Genomic DNA, 15,099 nt, shown 5'->3' with positions numbered 1-15,099 from the left:
AGTGCCTAACCAAAAACCTGACCAATTCTGTTCTTAATGGTATTGATACTATGACTTTAATTGTCCTATAAATTCTTCAAAGGTTTTGGTATACTAACTGTGTATATTTCTTATTTTTCATCAGAAAATGGAGTTTTAAAGGTCATGTTAGATGTGTTCAGGCTTTTTTTCCCAACCATGAATAAAAAAGAGAGTTCCATGCCATCTAAAAGTGGATATGAGGTTTTGGAGGGTGGGGTAGAGACGTGTTATTAAATCTATATGTCCTGGTTCTTGGTCAGGTGTCATAGCCTATCAGTCTGAGCTGGAAAGTCAAGTCTGATGTCAGAGTACAGTTTAGACTTATTAATATCTTTTAAAGGTTTTTTGTTGTTTTTTTTTCCTCTTCTAATTTGGAAACATTTCTGGAAAAAGATTAAAACCAGGTTGCATAGTTGAAATGGAAAACGGCACATGCTTCATCATCGTGCATGGCCAGACTTCCCGTCTCCGCATGTCCTCCTGGCTTTTGTTGGGGCAGCTCTAAATCTTTTGTTGAGTTTTTACACATTCTTGGCTTTGGAAATAGTTTGACAAAGTGTTTCCGAGATTATTTCTCTGCAGTTACTTAAATCTTTAATTGAGTTTCAGTTTCAGTATTCTTGACCACTAACACACTAGGGGATTTTTTAAAGTCTCCCATTCACTTATCCTCAGATAACACAAAACCTTCTTGACCTACTTAAAAGATTGTGTGAAAGCTGAATTTTTTTGCCTTCTCAATGTACTGCTTTGTATTTATGGCTGTCAGTTGGAAAATAAGATTATTTTCTTATTGTAAGGAAATTTCCCTTTCTCTAGACTTTGTTCTTGCTAAAACCTACCATTTCTCTTGCTGCAGAACAAAAACTTCAAAGGAAAAGTATGGGTTTCGTTAAAGTGTGGAATTAGGTCTACCCTGGTTAGTTTTATAGTCCCAATAAGGGAATAAAGTCTGGGGCTGGACAGTCTAGCCTTCATTTAGAAAGACTTACGTATAGTCAAAGCTATGATTTTTCCAGTACAAATGTGAAAGTTAGACCATAAAAAAAGCTGAGCGTTGAAGAATTGATGCTTTCAAATTGTGGTGCTGGAGAAGATTCTTGAGAGTCCCTTGGACTGCAAGAGACCAAACCAGTCCATCCTAAAGGAAATCAACCCTGAATATTCATTGGAAAGACTGATGCTGAAGCAGAAGCTCCAGTACTTTGGCCACCTGATGCCAAGAGCTGGCTCATTGGAGAAGACCCTGATTCTGGGAAAGACTGAAGGCAAAAGGAGAAGGGGACAGCAGAGGATGAGATGGTTGGATGGCATCACTGACTTAATGGAATGAGTTTGAGCAAACTCGGGGGGACAATGAAGGACAGGGATGTCTGGTATGCTACAGTCCATGGGGTCACAAAGAGTCGCAAAGAGTAGGAACGACTTAGCAACTGAACAACAACATACAACTCACCCTGGAGGGGAAAATCCAACCTACGTAAGTATGCCTCGCTGGGCTCCAATTCTCTGCTGCAGGAAGACAGCTGTGTTGGAAAAGGCCCATATGGGCATCTGGGTCTGGGTGGAAGTAAAAGGACAGAACAGGTAAAGCCAAAGCAACTGATGGCCTGAAGCACTTCAGTTTGTGATTGGTCAGAAGAAAGAAATGACAGAGTAGTGTCTTAGTGGTTATTCTGAACACAACAAGGCTCGTATTCCTAGGAACTCTTTCCTGAGTGAGATGATGGATTGAATCGTTCTGAACTTCCACAGTTCTAACGTGGGGTCTGTCTTCAGACACAGACTCCAACACAAACACCTCAAAGTAAATGAAATGTTCTTTTTTGTACGAACACTTGTTTGTCAAGAGTGTTACATACAGAAACCTCATTTGTAAAAGATGTCTCAAAGGAAAAAAGTGGTGGTAAAATAATTTTAAGCCATAACAAGATAGGTCAAATTATGTGCCCCTTTTTGCTGGCCCCTTCTAGGAACTGGGAATAGAGTGGTGAACAAAAGTCCCTGCCCCCATGGAGCTCACCTTTGGCGGGGGGTGGTAAGACCACAAACGTATGCATGACTTGTCCCTCAGAGTTAAATGCTGTGATTAAAAATAAAATGAGACAAAGGTATAGAGGGAGATGGGGAAGATGGGGGAAAGTCCTCCCTGCAGGAGTGACTCTGGTGCAGAGCTTGAAGAAGGTGACAGGCCATGCAAAGTGGAGCGGTTTAAGTGCAAAGCCCCTCCAAGAGGAGCATGCTTGGTACAAGCAAGGAACAGAAGGGTCAGGAGGCCAGAGTGGCTGGGACACAGTGAGGGGATGAGGGGGATGATGGGGAGGGGCAGGTCAGTGTGGGATAGAGACCTGTAGACCAACGTAAGGACTTTGAAATCCCATTTAAGTTTCTCCTCAGTAGCCCCTCTGCCTCTGAAGTACCACCTTATTTAAACAGGGAAAGGCTTTACAAATCTTACATTTTAGAAATCTACAGACTTACAGGGACTTCCCTGGTGGTCCAGAGGCTAGGACTCCATGCTCCCAATGCAGGGGGCTGGGTTCCATCCCTGGTCAGGGAGCTAGATCCTACATGCTGCAACTGAGTTCGCATGCCACAACTATTGCCCCCACGTGCCGCAACTAAGACCCGGTGCAGCCAAATAAGTAAATAAATATGTTAAAAAAAGAAATCTGCAGATCACAGTTGCTCCACATGAAAATGCTAAATTTGCCGAGGTGAGGACAGGCTGAACAGGAAGGGGTGAGTTTCCTGAGCAGTTACAGAGAATACCAAGTCAAAGAATTGGTACTTTCCAACATAATTCCTTGGTCTCCACATTCATAATTAATGCTTCATCTTAGTTCAAGGACAAAGAAAAAAGTGAAATCCAAGAGCAGAGCCCTTCATGTCTGAAGGCAAATGTCTCCCATCCTTTGATCCACCAGCCTTAGCACAGCTTACTGTCTGGCATTCCACGCTCATGCTATCAGAGCTCATAAAATGATATTTCTGATCCTGCGAGGACAAAGATGTTATTATTTTGACCGCACCACACGCCTTGTGGGATCTTAGCTCTCCAGCCACAGACTGAACCTGTGCCGTTGGTGGTGAAAGCATAGAATCCTAACCACTGGACCACCAGGGAAGTCCGGAAGACATTATCTTTTTTATCCACTATTATATCCTTATGCCCAGAGCAGTGCCTGACACAGAGCCGGCCTTCAGTTGCTCACTGAACTTCACTGACATTCAGGCGAAACACTAAACTAACATACGACTCCTTTAGAGCTCCATGGGCCTTCACTAGCATCTGCCCTGTTCATGCTGCATCTCTAGTTTCCAAAACTGAAGCAGAGAACAGAAACTAACCAACCAGGTACGTTGCTAGAAGCAAGGATTTAGACTGGGCAGCTTGTCAGGGTTTTCACAAAGAAAAGCCATACGAGTTTAAAATACAAAAGCAAAAGGTGACCAGCAGATATTGCTAATCCTAGATGTTCGTAGTCAAGACCTTTAATCATCAGGGAAAATTCAGTCATGCTTAATGACTCTCCCCCGAAAAAACAGGCAAGGCTGTTTACAGTGGAGAAGACTTCTGACAGCAAGAAGATACTTAGATTCAATTTTTGAAAGTTCTGCCAAGCAACATGCAGATACCTTTAGGTGCTTTCCTAATGTCAAGTTTCCTCTCTACTCCGTTGGACCTCTCCTCTTTAGCCGATGAACTTCTTGCTTGGTGGCACTAGTTAAACTGAATTCACACAAAGTAATAAGATTGATGCATATAGACCTATCAACTACTAGCAATTTGCTTTAATTCACAAATGTAGCTTAAGTCAACTGAAATCAAGATTTAATTAAAACCTGGACTTCGCTGGTGGAACAGTAGGTGAGAATCCATCTGCCAATCCCAGGGACACAGGTTCGATCCCTGGTTTGGAAAGATCTCACTTGCTTCGAGGAACTAAGCCCATGCACCACAACTACTGAAGCCCAAGCACCGTCCGCCGCTACTAGAGAGTAGGCCCCGCTTGCCGCAACTAAAGCTCACGCAGCAATGAAGACACCGCACAGCCAAAATAATAATAATTAGTTAATTCAAACATTAAATGTAATTGGGGCTAGAATATGCATATTCAACATGGGTTGATATCATCTCCAAGGGGGTGAAAATTGATTCTTATATGGTTTTTACATATAAAGCTCAGATAATACATGCAGGGTTTTTTAAAATCTTAATTTACTGATTCCTAAAATGTTGATGTTCACTCTTGCCATCTCCTGCTTGACCACATCCAATTTATCTTGATTCATGGACCCAATATTCCAAGGTTCCCATGCAATATTGTTCTTTATGGCATCGGACTTTACTTTCACCCCAAGACACATCCACAACTGATGTCATTTCCACTTTGACCCAGCCTCTTCATTCTTTCTGGAGCTATTTCTCTGCTCTTCCCCAGTAGCATTGGGAATATTGGACACCTGCTGACCCGGGGGACTCATCTTCCAGTGTCATATGTTTTTGCCTTTTCTGCTGTTCATAGGGTTCTCAAGGCAAGAATACTGGAGTGGTTTACCATTCCGTTCTCCAGGGGGCAACAAAGGATGAGATGGTTGGATGGCATCACTGAGTCAATGCACATGAGTTCGAGCAAACTCCAGGAGATAGTGAAGGACAGGGAAGCTTGGCATGCTGCAGTCTACGGGGTCGCAAAGAGTCAGACACAAACTTAGTGACTGAACAACATACATACAGTATGTAACAGTATATCTCTGACATTAAGATTTTATTGGGGTGCAGAGTAATAATGAAAAAGAAAAGGTTGAGAAATTCTGGACTAGAAAGATAAAGTAACCTAGGTCCTGGCCTCGTGAAGCCTACATTCTAACTAAGGAAACTGTATTTTGAAGTCATGCATGATCTGCCTTCACTACCTCATGAACTGCAAGCCACCCCCCCACATCTTCTATGACCCTCCAGTCTTGTACTGTTCTAGTCTATTGCTGTTCCAATTATTCACCGCCTCTTCCTATGGGAAGATTTAATTTCCTGTCTGGCTAATGTCAGCCTTGGCCACATAACCGGACTTGCTTTCATTGCTGAAAGGTGAGTGGAAGGGACATGAGCCATTCCCAAGCTTTAAGTATCATCTTGTAGTTTTGCCCTCCAACTTGTTCCTCCACCATAAGCCCAACATATTCTAGTCAGGGGCTACTTCTTCGGTCTAGATCCTAGAATGAAGAGCCAAAACATGGCACGTGTCCACAATGGACATATAGCTTGAACAAAAAGTACAACTTGGCTTTTGTGAGCCCCAGAGATTTTGGAGGTTGGTTGTTAACCTCATCATAATTCAGCAATAGATGGCTAATGGACCAACCAACGTATCCTGCTCTCACTTCACCTCCATGCCTCCTCTGTGCTTAGGACATTTCCCTTCTTGGTTCCTGGCCTCTCCAGCTGTCGGCTTACATGCCTCTTTCTCTATTAAGTCAGAGTTTCTCCCTTCCCCTCCCTACCAAAAAATTACCAGGCTGGGTGTCTCTAGTAGGCAGAATAATGGCCCCCTGTAAAGTACATCCATGTCTTCATTCCTGAAACATATAAATATGTTATGGCAAAAGGAACATTGCAGATGTGATTAAGGATTATAACAAAAGATTATCTTAAATTAATGAGCTATGCCAGGGTGTAAACATAAGGGTCCTTAAAAGATGGAAAAAGAAAGCATCAGAGTCAGAGATGTCATGTCAGAAGTAGAAGTCAGAAGGATTCAATTGCTGGCTTTGAAGATGGAGGAAGGGGCCATGAGTCAAGGAATGCAAGCAGTCTCTAGAAGCTAGAAAAGGCGAGGAAACAGATTCTTCCCTAGAGTCTCCACTAAAGAAGAAAGCCAAAACCTTGATTTTGACCCAGTGAGACCCACTTCAAACTTCTGACCTTGAAGACTATAAGAGAGTAAATTTGTGTTGCTTTGAGACACTAAGTTTCTAGTAATTTGTTATAGAAGCAATGGACTATAAGATAGAGTCCTTCCCTGGTAGTTCCCGAAGCATAATACTGATGTTGACTTGAACTGTCTCTTCACTTTCCATCACCCCATCATTCTGGAATGAACGAACAACCAGAACTAATGAGGAACAGTGATGGGTGGCAAAGAAGTACAAACCTAAGGCTAGACGTTCCTACTTTCTGGTTTGCTTGAATCAGCTGTACTGGGCAAGGCACTAAACGTTAATGATCCTCAGTGTCCTCATCTTTAAGAAGGGAGAAGCTGAAGAGAAACACAAAGAATTTCCCCCAGGTAAAAGAGCATTTTCTAAGTTGAAAGTGTATACAAATGTTCATTTGTTTGTTTTTTTTAATCAGATGCTGTTTATTTTAAAGATGAATGGGACTGAGAAAATGGAAAACAGCCCTACTGACATCCACTCAGCCATGTTCCCAGCCAAACATGAACAATGCTCAGAACAAGACATTGGCAAAGTCACTCTTATCAGCCCCCAAATTCCTAAACACCCCAACACGCTCTCTGACATGCATTCCTCCTTTCTGAGCAATTGCTGCTGTTTCACCAATAACAACTCAAGCCCCATTAAATCTCCCTTTAGATGACAATCACTTAAGTACTCAGTCACCCAGTTGCCCCTGCTTCTTGACAGCATTCCACAAAGGGTGACCCACTCCATTGTTCTGGCCTGGAAAACTTCATGGACAGAGGAGCCTGGCAGGCCACAGCCCATGGGATTGCAAACAGTAGGGCACAACTAAGCACGCGCACACACACACACACACACACACACACACAGAGAAGGCCCCTGATCTTTAACACATCCCTGAATCATCGAACACAAACCCTAGAAGAAGCCCCTCTCATCTCCCCTGCTGGGACACTCCTGAGGACACCATCTCCTCGGCTACAGCAAGCTTGGTAAACCTAACTTTGGGGGTCTGTGTTGTTTTTATATGTTTTGACTTCAGGTGTGGTCTTTGGTCCATTGGAAGCTCTTCACAATTAATTTTAAATTCACAGACAAGCAAACAGATTAGGAGACCCATCAAGGTCCTCCAATTAGCTACAAAAATGAGATCAAACTTGTGTTTGTTTTCATATAACCATGGGCTTGGGCTATTTGATTACTGAACATGTCAACTCACCAAATCTGTCTGGCACCCAGGCTCCTATTTCTCATTGTGGCTAGAACCTTCCAGTAGCTTTTAGTCGCTGGAGAAAAACTGCCATATTTTTTCAAATAATGCTTAGTCCTGGGCCAAAGCCAGATATTCTGATGAGAGTTAATTGTTCTTTATCAGAGCGAGAGGAAGCAGGTGTGTGTTCCCTGCTGCCATCTGATTTCTTCCGTTGAGATCTAGAAGCAGACACTCCATCAGCTGCCCCAGCAGGAAATTACCTTTCTGTAGAAGGTAAACAAGAGGGTTTGCTTTATTTTTAGCCAGAATATTGGACCTAAAACACATTTCCAATCGCTTGTTTTTTAAAAATTTGATTATTAGAGTAATATTCCTGTTGTGAAAAGTACAAAAAAGTGTAAAGAGAGTATCATTTATCCATAGACCCACCACCCTAAACAAGTAAGTCTTCACATTTGGGCCTGTTTCCTTCCAGTCTTTTTTTTTTTTTTTTTTTCATTGTGTGTGTGTGTGTACATTGAGTGGTCCAGAAGTGGAGAAAAAACAGCTTATAGTGGAATTTACACCCTATATACAATTTTCTATTTTAATCGTATTTCTAAAATATGTACTACATGCTCATTATAAAACTTATAAGCGTGTGTGTGTGTGTGTTGCACAGTCATGTCCAACTCTTTGCAACCCCATGGACTGTAGCCCACCAAACAACTCTGTCCACGAGATTTCCCAGGCAAGAATACTGGTGTGGGTGGCCATTCCCTTCTCCAGGGGATCTTCCAGACCCAGGGACTGAACCCAGGTCTCCTGCATTGCAGGCAGATTCTTTACCATCTAAGCCACCAGGGAAGCCCAAAGCAATACCATATGCAGAATAAAAAGCTCTAGTGCATTTTCAGCACTTTATCATCCAGCCACTTCCCAAGTATAACTCCTCTTAAATTAGGAAGGAATGATCACTGCTGCTCAATTGTAAATACTCAGTTAATGAGAATTTATTGGTGGGTAAGTGTAGGTGTGGCACTTTTATTTATTTTATTTTATTTTGGCCACACCATGTAGCATGCAGAATCTTAAGTTTCTCCACGAGGGATTGAACCCAAGCCCCCTGTGAGGGAAGCACAGAGTCTCAACCACCGGACCGCCAGGGAAGTCCCAGTGTGGCAGTTTTAGAATGGATTCTTCTCATCGCTTTTGTGGCAGACAGACCGTAATTTGATCACCAATGATTTCCTGCCTCCTGGGGCCCATGCCTTTGTGTAATTCCCTCCTCACGAGTACAAATGGGATCCCTGGCCTGCTTCTAACAAATAGAATATGGCAAATGTAATAGGATGTCCATTCCTTGATTTGGTTACATGATAAGGCAAAGATGGTCGGATGTGTCAGCCTCATGATTACATTACCTTATATACGATTCCATCTTAGCTGACTGGGTTCTCCTTGTTGGCTTGATGAGGTGAGTGTCTGTATTGAGGAAGCCCATGTGTTAACGGACAGTGTGTAACACATGTAAACTTTAGGACCTGATGGCAAACTCCCAGCTGACAGCCAGCAAAAAGCCAGGTCCTTGGTAATACAACTGCAAGGAAATGAATCCTGCTCACAGCTTGCACAGACTTGGAAGCAGATTCTTCCCTAGTCAAGCCTCCCAATTAGCCTGGCCAACATCCTGATTATAACCTTGTAAGACCCAGAACAGAGCCCAGCTAACTGTGCCCAGAGTCTTGACCCACAGACATTTGGGGATAATAAATGTGTGTTGCCTGAAGGTGCTAGAATTGTGGTAATTTGTTACACAGTGATAGGAAAGAAATACACCTCATCTATGCATTTCCAGAGTGTAGGGCTAGGACTCCTTGGTTGTAAGCAACAGGTACCAGTTCAAACTGGTAAAAGGAAAATCTAACGGCTCACCCACTTGGTGCCCAGAGCCGACTCCCTGGAAAAGACCACGATGCTGGGAAAGATTGAAGGCAAAAGGAGAATTGGGCAGCAGAGGATGACATGATTTGATGGCATCACCAACACAATGGACATGTATTTGAGCAAACTCTGGGAGCTAGTGAAGGACAGAGGAGCCTGGCATGCTGCGGTCCACAGGGTCCCAAAGAATCAGACAGGACTTGGTGACTACACCACCACCACCATTAACACAGCCAGTAAATTTAGCACTGCGCAAGGATACTATTTAATATCCAGACCATATACACATGTTTATAATAGTCTGAAACATGTTCTTTGCAAGCTGTTTAAATTTTTTTCCTGATTCGGGATCCAAGATCCAATCCAACATTGCACAGAATTACTCCAGCCCCCCAGTCCCTTTACTCTAGAACAGCCCCCCTGCCTGTCCTTTCGTTTGGTCCTTCTTGCATTGATATCTTGAAGAGTGTGGCATGGTTTTCTTGTCGCAGGACCCACAACATGGATGTATGTTTCTTCCCAGTTGGATTCAGGTTTAACATTTCAGGGAGGAATTCTTAAGTGGATGATGTCAGGTCAATATATCCGTTCAGGAGGCACCAAATGTCAGTGATGCTAAGTTTGATCGCTTAGTTAAAATGTTTCCTGACAGGTCTCTCCATCATAAAAGCATATTTTTCCTTTTTTGTTGTTAATAGGTATTTGGTGGAGTGATACGTTAGACCATGCAAATATCTTATTCCCCAACAAACTTTCAGTAGTTATAGAATGCACTGGCAAAAAGCAAAAGCAAAACAAAGCAAAAAAGAATGCACTGTCAATCCTTGCCTGAATTATTATATTGGTGGTTATAAAATGGTGACTTTTATTAATATATCACCATTTTTCATACTATTGCGTGCTGACCTTTTTCTTTCCCACACTCTTTTTTTAATACTATTACTGTATATTTATGAATTCCTTTTTCTAAAGAGTGTTAAAATCCAGTGTTGTCATTCTTGTTGATATTTAAACTGGCCCAGGTTTGGCCAGTGGGAGCCCCTTCAAGCCAATTCCCACATCCTTTCCACCTGTCCCCTTTATCTTGGAGTACATCTTTGCTTTCCATCATGCCAAGATGTTCCAGTCTAACCTGGAACATTCCCTGCCCTTGACCTGGAATCAGCCATTTCTGCAAAAAGCATTCCTTATCGAGGAGAGTGATAGAAACCAAGATCTCAACATTAAGACCTCCCAGACAATTTTTCAAGTTGCTAACCCTAATGGCAGGAAGCAAAGAAGAACTAAAGAGCCTCTTGATGAGGGTGAAAAAGCTGGCTTAAACCTCAGCATTCAAAAAGCTAAGATCATGGCATCTGGTCCCATCACTTTATGGCAATAGGTGGGGAAAAAAATGAAAAGAGTGACAAACTTTATTTTCTTGGGCTCCAAAATCACTGCAGACAGTGACTGCAGCCATGAAATTAAAAGGTGCTTGCTCCTTGGAAGAACAGCTATGACAAACCTAGACAGCATATTAAAAAGAAGAGACATTACTTTACTGACAAAGGTCCATATACTCAAAGCTATGGTTTTTCCAATAGTCATGTATGGATGTGAGAGTTGGACCATAAAGAAGGCTGAACACCAATTCAATGCTTTCGAATTGTGGTGCTGGAGAGGACTCTTGAAAGTCCCTCAGACTGTAAGATTAAACTAGTCAATCCTAAAGGAAATCAACTCTGAATATTCTTTGGAAGAACTGATGCTGAAGCTGAAGCTCCAGTGCTTTGGCCACCTGATGTGAAGAGCTGACTCACTGGAAAAGGCTCTGATGCTGGGAAAGATGGAAGATAGGAGGAGAAGGGGATGACAGAAGATGAGATGACTGGATGGCATCGCCAACTCAATGGACATGAGTTTGAGCAAGCTCTGGGAAATGGTGAAGGACAGGGAAACCTGGAGTACTGCAGTCCATGGGGTTGCAAAGACTCAGACATAAATTAGTGACTGAACAACCACCACCAACCACATAATATTTCCAGTAACTGGTTGTATTACCATTTAACTATTCCATGAATACTGGGTATTCTGAAGAGAAAAAACCTTTCACTATTCAAAATAACACTGTGGTGAAACAACTTGGGCACAGATACATTCTTTGAACTGAGAATGAGGGACTGAGGACATACCCCAGAGGGGAGTCACTGGGTTGGAGACAGAGGCACTTTTCAGACTCGCTCTGCTAATCACCCAAGTGCCCTCCAGAGAGACAGGGGCCAGTCTGCCGCCTGCCAGCAGTGGGTCAGATTCTTAGTGCACTCTTACCTGCAGCAAGTGTTAGAACAGGAAAGAGGGGGACCTCCCTGGCGGTCCAGTGGTTAAGACTTCCCCTTCCAATGCAGGGGGTGCAGGTTCGACCGCTAATTGGGGAGCGAAGGTCCCACATGCCTTTCAGTTAAAAAACCAAAACATAAAACATCTTACCAAATTCAATAGAGACTTTAAAAATGGTTCACATAAAAAAAATTTTTTTTAAAGAGAGAGCAGTTCTTTAAATCTGATGGAGAGCATGGTATCTCATTGGTTTTCTATTCATTTGATTACGGGTTAGGCTGAATATAATCCGGTAGGATATTTTTCATGTTTATTATTTGAATGTGTTGTATAAAATCAGGCCATTTTAATAGGAAGAGCTGACTCATTAGAAAAGACCCAGATGCTGGGTAAGATTGAAGGCAGGAGGAGAAGGGGACGACAGAGGATGAGATGGTTGGGTGGCATTACCAACTCAATGGATGTGAGTTTGAGCAAGCTCTGGGAGATGGTGAAGGACAGGGAAGCTTGATGTGCTGCAGCTCATGGGGTCACAAAGAGTTGGACACGACTGAGCGACTGAACCACAAAAGTCATCCAGCAATAAGCCAGCTGCTTCCAAACAAGCCTCTATAGACAGGCTTTGATCACATGCAACATAGTGTAACTTTTAATGCCTCCATTATTTCAGAACTTCTCTGGTGGTCTAGTGGTTAAGACTCTGTGATTCCACAGCAAGGGGCATGGGTTTGATTCCTGGTTGGGGAGCTAATATCCTGCATGCTATGCAGTGCAGCCAAACATTCTTTTAAAATGTGGATTAAAGACCTAAATGTGAGACCAGATACTATAAAACTCCTAGATGAAAACATAGGCAGAACACCCTCTGGCATAAATCACACCAGTATCTTTTTTTGGTCAATCTCCCAGAATAATGGAAAGAAAAACAAAAATAAACAAATGGGACCTACTTAAACTCAAAAGCTTTTGCACATCAAAGAAAACAATAAACAAAATGAAAAGACAGCTCACAGATTGGGAAAAAAACATTTGCAAATGATGTGACTGACGGTGGATTAGTCTCTAAAATTTACAAACAGCTCATGACACTTGGCCGCATCAAAACAGACAACCCACTCAAAAAATGAGCAGAAGACCCAAATAAACATTTCTCCAAAGAAGATGTACACATGGCCAACAGGCACATGAAAAGATGTTCAACATTGCTAATTATTATAGAAATCCAAATCAAAACTACATTGAGATATCACCTCACACCAGCCAGAATGGCTATCATCAAAAAAATATCCACAAACAATAAGTGCTGGAGAAGGCATGGAGAGAAGGGAACCTTCCTACACTGTTGGTGGGAATGTAAATTGGTACAGCCACTGCGGAGAGCAGCATGGAGATTCTTTAAAAAACTAAAACTAGAGCTATCATATGACCCTGCAATCCCACTCCTGGGCATATATCCAGAGAGAAACATGATCCGAAGTATACACACATTCCAACGTTCATTGGAGCACTGTTTACAGTAGCCAAGACATGGAAGCAACCTAAATGTCCATCAACAGAGGAATAAAGAAGGATAAAGAAGATGTGGTACATATTTACAATGGGATATTACTCAGCTATTAATAAGAATGAAATAATGCCATTTGCAGCAACATGGATGGACAGAGAGTGTCGTACTAAGTGAAATAAGTCAGACAGAGAAGGGGAAATATAACATCCCTTATGTGAAATCTAAAAAGAAATTATATAGATGAACTTGCTTACAAAATAGAAACAGACTTGCAGACTTGCAGAATGAACTTACAGATGCTGGGGGGGAAGCATGGGAGAAAGGATATTTAGGGAGTTTGGAATGGACATGTATACATTACTGTATTTTAAATGGGTAACCGACAAGGACTTACTGTATAGCAAAAAACCCCAAAACAACCCACCACTGTTTCAAAGTAGTGAATGAGTGTAAACAATAATTCAAGATATCTGCAGCAATTAATACAATATCAAAATATCTGTGGCTTTCGTTGGAAACAAATTCACAGGTGTAAATTTGTGGTTTGTTGTCTATTTTCATAATTAAAAGAAAAGGCTAAATTTAATTCAAAAATAAATAATGATGTAACTTGCCCCATTTAAGTCCACAGGTCCCCTGAATTCTATGCATAGACCTCTCAAGGGCCCAACAGTGGTTAACAACCTCTGCATTGATGGAAGGACCCAAGATCCCTGGACCCTTGCCAAGAAAGCCACCTGATGACCACCCACTTGCTTTGAGTGAACGATAAATGAATTCTTTTCCTACTGGGCCACTGAGATTTGAGAGTTTGTTACAGCAGCTAGCATTGCTTGTTTTGGTGGTGGTTTATTTGCTAACTTATGTCCGATTCTTTGCAACCCCATGGACTGTAGCCCGCCAGGCCCCTCTCTTCATGGGATTCTCCAGGCAAGAATACTGCAGTGGGTTGCCATTTCCTTCTCCAGGGGATCTTCCCAACCCAGGGATCAAGCCCAAGTCTCCTGAATCACAAGCAGATTCTTTACTGACTGAACCACCAGAGAAGCTAGCATTGCTTATCCTAACTAACACAGAAATCAAGCCTTAGATTCAAGAAGGCCAACGAACCTCAGAAAGATGTGCCAGGATGAGAACCTGGCGGTCGTATGCCAGGGCCAGTCATTTAGCGCCCCCCATCCCCACCCCATTATCTTCCTGGCCATGACCCTGGGAGTATGAGGCCTGGGTGTGTGGCTTTGTGCCCATTATGATCTTTCTGGGCTTCAGATACGTCAGCCTTCTGTTCTCTTAATAAACGAATACAAGACTAAGACAGAACGGTATTTGGAAATGTGTTGGAGAAAGAAAAGACACAAGTTCAAAGTTAGAGTAAAAAATAACACTGTTAAGACCATTCCTCCAGCAACAAGTAGTGGGAATTATGGACCTGCAACTCAGGCACACCTGGCTCTGCCACTTGCTCGGCAGGTCCCTAGGACTCTCTGAGCCTCTGTCTTCTCATCTGTAAAATGGCACCCAGCCCCTGCAGTGACTGCAAAGATTAGATGAGATGGTGTAGGCAGCTGGATCTGATTCTGCCTGGCATACAGCAGGCTATGGGTATCCGCCAGTGTCTCCTGTTCACTGGGAAAACCCCAGGGCTTGGAGACAGGAAGGCTTGGAGCAGTTTTGCCAGGCCACCTGGTGAAAAGAGGGCATCCTTGCAAGCTCCGCTTCCTCTCTCAGTCTATGTGGACTGCTATTTCCTGCCAAGGCTTAATTAAATCCTGGAGCAGTGAGCGCAGATAATTAACGGTGAGGCTCGTTAGGCGTGACTTGGGTTAATGTCTATGACTGTGGAAGATCCTAGTCATGGGCAATTAGTATTTATCGTGTAATTAGAGAATGTTCAGTTGGCAGGAAGTGGGTGAGCAGCTTGTCTGTCTGGGGCGGCAGATGGAGGACTGGGCCTCGCCTGGGCATCGCTGGCCGGAAATGGGCCGGACGGGGGCAGGAGTCGTGGGAGAGGCTGTGGCCAAGCTGCTCTCTGTGCGTGGAGGCCACACAGACAGCTCGAACTCTGACCAGCTCTGCCTTCAGCTGGCGGCTTTCAGCTCAGGGTGTCAACAAGAGAAGCTGGATGGGGTGGATATGAACTTTGAACTTTGAGTTTCAATAAAGTGGAAAAAATTATACAATGTTTAAAATTTAC

Source organism: Cervus canadensis, chromosome 17 (genome assembly GCF_019320065.1).
Source record: "Cervus canadensis isolate Bull #8, Minnesota chromosome 17, ASM1932006v1, whole genome shotgun sequence".
Lineage (NCBI taxonomy): Eukaryota > Metazoa > Chordata > Mammalia > Artiodactyla > Cervidae > Cervus > Cervus canadensis.
The sequence above is the reverse complement of the archived record's forward strand: the minus strand, read 5'-3'. Positions refer to the sequence as shown.